This window comes from Sinocyclocheilus grahami, unplaced genomic scaffold (assembly GCF_001515645.1).
Source record: "Sinocyclocheilus grahami isolate Dianchi unplaced genomic scaffold, SAMN03320097.WGS_v1.1 scaffold774.1, whole genome shotgun sequence".
Taxonomy (NCBI): Eukaryota; Metazoa; Chordata; class Actinopteri; order Cypriniformes; family Cyprinidae; genus Sinocyclocheilus; species Sinocyclocheilus grahami.
The window spans coordinates 294,761-301,779 of NW_015505953.1; the positions used below are offsets into that span (position 1 = coordinate 294,761).

The following is a 7,019-nucleotide window of genomic DNA, read 5'->3' on the forward strand; positions in this document are numbered from 1 at the left end:
TATATTTATATTAAACTGCACACTTTGTAAATAACATATCTGCACACTAATAAACATATCTGTACATTTATCTAAACAATTAAATTTTTTCCTATACTTCTATTTCTGTATATAGTACATTATTCAATTTTTCTTTATTCAATTATTATATCATTATTCAAATTGTTATATTACATCCCTACTGTGTTATTCCTATGTATGTCTGCACTATCATGTATGTCTGCACTACGTTTTACTTTCTTCTACACTGGAAGCTCCTGTCGTCAAGTAAAATTCCTTGTGTGTGTAAACATACTTGGTAATAAAGCTCTTCTGATTCTGATTCTGATATGTATGTTACACCCTATTTCATCTAAGCTATTAAAAGAGGTGTTTCCAAAAGTCATAGTTCCTCTTCGGAATATTATTAATTCATCAATGTCTTTAGGATATGTCCTTAAAACCTTCAAATTGGCTGTTATTAAGCCTCTCATAAAAAAAACACAACTTGATCCTAGAGATTAGTTAATTACTGACCGATTTCAAATCCCCCTTTTCTGTCAAAAATACTAGAAAAGGCAGTATCCTCTCAGCTCTCAGAGAGAAGTGGTATCTCTGAGAATTTCCAGTCAGGATTTAGACCGTATCATATTACTGAGACTGCTCTCATCAGAGTTACAAATTACCTGATCTTAGCATCTGATCTTGGTTGTATTTCTCTATTAGTGCTACTGGATCTTAGTGCTGCGTTTGACACTATCGACAACAACATCCTTTTGAGTAGACTACAAAATGATGTTGCCATGAGTGCCACAAGGCTCAGTACGAGGACTGTTGCTTTTCACACTTTACATGTTACCCTTAGGAGATATCATCAAGAAACATGGTGTTAGCTTTCACTGTTATGCTGATGATACCCAGCTCTAAATTTCTTCAATTCAGACACACTCTGTCAGTTTAAATCTAGATTAAAGACCCATCTCTTTAACCTGGCATACACATAACACACTATCACATTTCTATAATTCAAATCTGTTAAAGGATTGTTAGGTTGCATTTATTAGGTCAACCGGAAACGGGAACACTTCCCATAACATCCGATGTACTCGTTACATCGTAAGAAGAATGGCATCTACACTAATATTAGTTTCTTTCATTCTTATTCCAAGGTCACTGTAGCCATACAGATCCAGTCTGTATCAAGATCAGATGGTCACCGTAGCCACCCCAGATGGTGGATCAGCACCTAGAGACGATTTCTACAGCCCTGAATGTCAGCGGAGACCATGTCAATTAGATTCATCCCAGAGACAGATCCCCCTGCGAAGATCTCAGCACCTCGATGACCATTGGCACAAGACCACGGAAACAGACAAGACCTCTGTACCTGTGTTGCAGCCTGGAATTAAACCACGCCATGCTGGTTTCGTCTGGCCAGAGGAGAACTGGCCCCCTGACTGAGCCTGGTTTCTCCCAAGGTTTTTTCTCCATTTCTGTCACCGATGGAGTTTTGGTTCCTTGAATCATCAATGAACTGACTTTAGCTGAAAAAAATGACTCTGTTATTGTCTTCTTGCATCATTGACAAACTATTTTCCTGTTTGACTCACTGTAAAGCTGCTTTGACACAACCAGTATTGTATAAAGTGCTATACAAATAAAGGTGACTTGACTTGACTTGCATAGTTACTTGTTAACAACAGACCATTATTCTAAAGTGTTACCAAACTATCTTAATTTGTGTTACGAAGATGAAAGAAGGTCTTATGGGTTTGAAACAACATGAGGGTGAGTAATTAATGACAGAATTTTCATTTTTTGGGGTGAACTATCCATTTAAGTTACTTGACCTTTAAGTTTTGGCATGTACAGTAATTCTTCCCTCATGTTTGAGCATTAGACATGAATGATCCCTGAAATTGTGTATCTTAAGAAGTTTTAAAGAATGTAACCACATTAAATGTGACTCAAATGTGACTCAAAAATCACTTTATACTCCAAAGAGTGAAAATAGTTTTTCCTTCATAGAAGAGTTCAGCATGTCCAGAGAGGGCTGGTTAAGCCAGACTCCAGTTTCTAGAATGAATGGGGTTGGGAATACAATCTTAACACTATAGTGACATACTCCCAAGACATCCAGAGCAAAGTATAGTTGACGGCCCCCCTCTGAGATCCACAGCCGAAACCATCAGATCATATTGAACAACTGCACAGACAATAATACATGTCTGACAGTGAGTTAGACATTTGAAATTGAAAGCATGTTATTGCAAATTGAATTTGTATTTACAGGCAGTACATTAGGATATGTTGACGTGTATTGTTTGAGAATGCTCTAAGATGAGTAATAAGAGGTGTTCTGGCCTCAGAGCAATCCAAGTCTGGTTTCTGTGGTGAGAGGTGTCCACAGTGAACCCCACACCTGGGAAAGTGTGAAGTGGGAAAGACCTGCAGCTCTAATTAGCAAACGAGGGAGACACTTAAGTTTGGAGGTGATGGACTGCCAAAGGGGACTCGTTAGTATGAACATTACTAAAGAAAACACACTGTATAAAGCATTTAAAATGTGCTTTGTGTAGTAACATCTAAATTAACAGGTTTTACTCAAGTCTAATGTGTTAGACTACCGGTCAGAAGTTTTTAAAAAATATATCTTATTCTCACCAAGGCACCATTTACTTGATCAAAAATACAAAATATTATTACAATTAAAAAATATATATTTTTTAAAATAAATATATTTTAAAATGGACAATTTTGCAGTGATTGGCAAAGCTGAATTTGACTCCAGTCTTCAGTGCCACATGATCATTCAGAAATCATTCTAATATGCTGATTTGCTGCTCTGAAACATTCCTTTTTATCATCAATGATGAAAACAGTTGTGCTGCTTAATATTTTTGTGGAAACTGAGATACATTATTTTTAGGATTCTTTGATAAATGGAAAGTTCAAAAGAACGTAATTTGAAATAGAAATCTTAGCATTATAAATGTCTTTACTGTCAGCCCTTTGTATTTTATGTCTGTTACAATAAACTTTGATTAAACATTCTAGAATGTTGTAATTATTGAGCTGGACAAATTCTGTCTCTATATTTACACCATGGCCAATACAAATACTATGAATTTTATTGCTGAGTATGTCTGTGACAAACTGCCCTTGTGAAATACAGTGGCATTTCCAAAGCACTTAAAAGCAGAACAAGCTGCCATTAATGTAAAACAAACCGTTATCTTGAAGGTAATGACAGTTATTTACTGCAAAATTCAACTCTCCCAAAACAGCCCGCATCTTTAAGGCAGTCATTATGCATTATTATACCCTCCATCTACATTGTTACTTCATAAGTGCAAATAAATTTTTATTTGAAGCTGTTTTCCTAAGCACTAAAATTACAACAGTAAGACCAAACAACAAGCTTCTTAAAAAGTATGATCTGTATTTATTTATTAGATATCACTTTAATTACATTTTAAATTAACTTAGCTAATAAACTCTTATTTTGTTATTGTAATTAATCATCAAAAATACATTGTGTTATGCATTTTTGAGTGAAAGCACTATGCTACAGAGATATCAAAAAATTTAAAAACCAAAATATAAAAAAAATGTTAGTGAAAGTATTCTTGGTTGCATCTGAACTAATACTAAGTAACAATGTAATATTAATGAATATAATATCAGAGTTATTTACTGTAAATATGGATATGTAGCAACATCTCTATATATTTACATTACAAAATCAAAAGATGTGAGATGTGAAATACTTTTACAAAATCAAATACAAAATCAAAGGATGTGAGATGTGAAATACTTTTTCATATACAGTGGGTACGCAAAGTATTCAGACCCCCTTACATTTTTCACTCTTTGTTATATTGCAGCCATTTGCTAAAATCATTTGTTCATTTTTTTTCCTCATTAATGTACACACAGCACCCCATATTGACAGAAAAACACAGAATTGTTGACATTTTTGCAGATTTATTAAAAAAGAAAAACTGAAATATCACATGGTCCTAAGTATTGCTCAGTATTTAGTAGAAGCACCCTTTTGATCTAATACAGCCATGAGTCTTTTTGGGAAAGATGCAACAAGTTTTTCACACCTGGATTTGGGGATCCTCTGCCATCCCTCCTTGCAGATCCTCTCCAGTTCTGGCAGGTTGGATGGTAAACGTTGGTGGACAGCAATTTTTAGGTCTCTCCAGAGATGCTCAATTGGGTTTAAGTCAGAACTCTGGCTGGGCCATTCAAGAACAGTCAAAGAGTTGTTGTGAAGCCACTCCTTCGTTATTTTAGCTGTGTGCTTAGGGTCATTGTCTTGTTGGAAGGTAAACCTTCGGCCCAGTCTGAGGTCCTGAGCACTCTGGAGAAAGTTTTCGTCCAGGATATCCCTGTACTTGGCCGCATTCATCTTTCCCTCAATTGCAACCAGTCGTCCTGTCCCTGCAGCTGAAAAACACCCCCACAGCATGATGCTGCCACCACCATGCTTCACTGTTGGGACTGTATTGGACAGGTGATGAGCAGTGCCTGGTTTTCTCCACACATACCGCTTAGAATTAAGGCCAAAAAGTTCTATCTTGGCCTCATCCGACCAGAGAATCTTATTTCTCACCATCTTGGAGTCCTTCAGGTGTTTTTTCATGTGTCTTGCACTGAGGAGAGGCTTCCGTCGGGCCACTCTGCCATAAAGCCCCGACTGGTGGAGGGCTGCAGTGATGGTTGACTTTCTACAACTTTCTCCCATCTCCCGACTGCATCTCTGGCGCTCAGCCACAGTGATCTTTGGGTTCTTCTTTACCTCTCTCACCAAGGCTCTTCTCCCCCGATAGCTCAGTTTGGCCGGACGGCCAGCTCTAGGAAGGGTTCTGGTCATCCCAAACGTCTTCCCTTTAAGGATTATGGAGGCCACTGTGCTCTTAGTGCAGCAGAAATTTTTTTGTAACTTTGGCCAGATCTGTGCCTTGCCACATTTCTGTCTCTGAGCTCTTCAGGCAGTTCCTTTTGACCTCATGATTCTCATTTGCTCTGCCATGCACTGTGAGCTGTAAGGTCTTATATAGCCAGGTGTGTGGCTTTCCTAATCAAGTCCAATCAGTATAATCAAACACAGCTGGACTCAAATGAAGGTGTAGAACCATCTCAAGGATGATCAGAAGAAATGGAGATCACCTGAGTTAAATATATGAGTGTCACAGCAAAGGGTCTGAATACTTAGGACCATGTGATATTTCAGTTTTTCTTTTTTAATAAATCTGCAAAAATGTAAACAATTCTGTGTTTTTCTGTCAATATGGGGTGCTGTGTGTACATTAATGAGGAAAAAAAAATAACTTAAATGATTTTAGCAAATGGCTGCAATATAACAAAGAGTGAAAAATTTAAGGGGGTCTGAATACTTTCCGTACCCACTGTATCACATCTTGTTTTATGCCAACACACACACACACACACACACACACACAAGTTCAAATAAAGATGGTTTCAGTTTATAACCGAGTTAAAATATCAGTGAAAGAGGTGATGAACATGAGAGAGAGATGTAGAGAGAAACAGGGAAGCCTCAACCGCAATAGTGATTGTGCTCCCATGAGCCTAATCAAAGATTTGTACATCTAATTGCTGTCAAGTCAGCACTCGCCACCTGCTACGCCGTACAGCACATGTGCTTTCCTTCTCTATCAGGAGCTTTTCCAAACCAATCCATCAGTGCCTGGTTAGAAAGAAATTACAACGCAATGTATAGCCACAGATACAGAGCACTGGGCTTTTCAGCACACCCACACAGTTGTGAACATGCTATAAGTTAAAAGACTTACAGGGCTGAACCAATGAAAGGTGATGTAGTTGCATCAGAGTCTTTGCTGAAATTCACAGGGCCAGAGACATTTTTAATGGTTACACTGATTAAAAAAAAAATAAGGTCATATGAATGTCTAGCTTAGTATCTAAGAGGATTGCCGGGGACATTTTATCTACTTATCTACAAATTATGAATTATATGTTTGAAGAATGGTATGTGAATGGTAAAATTATTCTATTCTTTATACAATATGTACACCACAGTAGTCATATTATGTCACATTTGGGGAGTAGTAACATTAAACAGTGATACTATTAACAATAATTTTCAATTTGTGGAGTAGTTTTCTTTACTGTATCAAGTTAATTTTTCCTTCAAGAATTGCTGGTTTTTATGGTACATTGTATTGTGGACACACTTCAACAAAACAGGGAACGAAATAATAAGCAAACTTGCTGATTTGATTGCAAAAAAATTGTCTCTCTCATATTGTCAGGATTATGGACTATTATGTGTGTGTTTTTGCCCGTGACCCAGTTTCTTCCTCATGTTGATTGTGTTCATTTGATTCCGGTGTGTCTCGTTCCGCCCCAATTATCCTGCCTTTAAAAACCCTAGTCCTTTCAGTTCTTGTTTGTCGGGTCTATGTGTTGAATGTCCTCCTCGTTCTCAGTTTTCCTGTGGATTATTAAAGACTGTGTTATTCAAGTACTCCTCGTTTCCTCGTTCCTTGCGCCCCAAGTGAATTTTGACAGAAGACCTGTCCGATACAGTTACCTCCATTTGTACCCTCCGTTTTGTTTTGTTTTGTTTTTACTGTTTTGTTTCTGTTGTGTGCCCTATGGATCCCCTCCTTCGCCCCGAATCCATCCTCCTCCTGCTGGAGCAGGGGGAAAATTCACTCGAGGGTCATACCAGACTGTTTCTGGCTGTGGCCCATCTCACCACCTATCCGTACGACACACTCTGCGCGTTCTATGACGCCAGCCTCAACACCACGTGCAGAGCACCATCGTCCGAAGATGGCCCTCGAGCTGAATTCGCCGCCTTTGTGGAGTGGACACTGACGAGAATTGGATCTCCGTTCCCCGCCGGTTCCCAGGAATTAATCGCCAGTGCCACTCCCGACCCAGAGCCCAGCCCACCATCTCCTCATGCATGAGGAGCTCCGCCCCTCCACTGCAGCTGAGGGTGAGCTGAGTATGGTGGGGGCGAAAGTGCCAAAAGG

At 38.6% G+C, this 7,019-nt stretch overlaps 1 long non-coding RNA gene across 1 annotated transcript in view; it reads left to right on the forward strand.

Annotated features, from left to right (window-relative positions):
* LOC107561473 (uncharacterized) overlaps positions 1–6,514 on the forward strand; it is a 13,019-nt gene extending 6,505 nt beyond the window's left edge. Inside the window, exons 2-3 of the long non-coding RNA XR_001605857.1 lie at positions 1,738–1,740; positions 6,419–6,514. This is a non-coding gene — a long non-coding RNA (uncharacterized lncRNA). The remainder of the gene's footprint in view (positions 1–1,737; positions 1,741–6,418) is intronic.
* Positions 6,515–7,019: the final 505 nt, after the last annotated feature.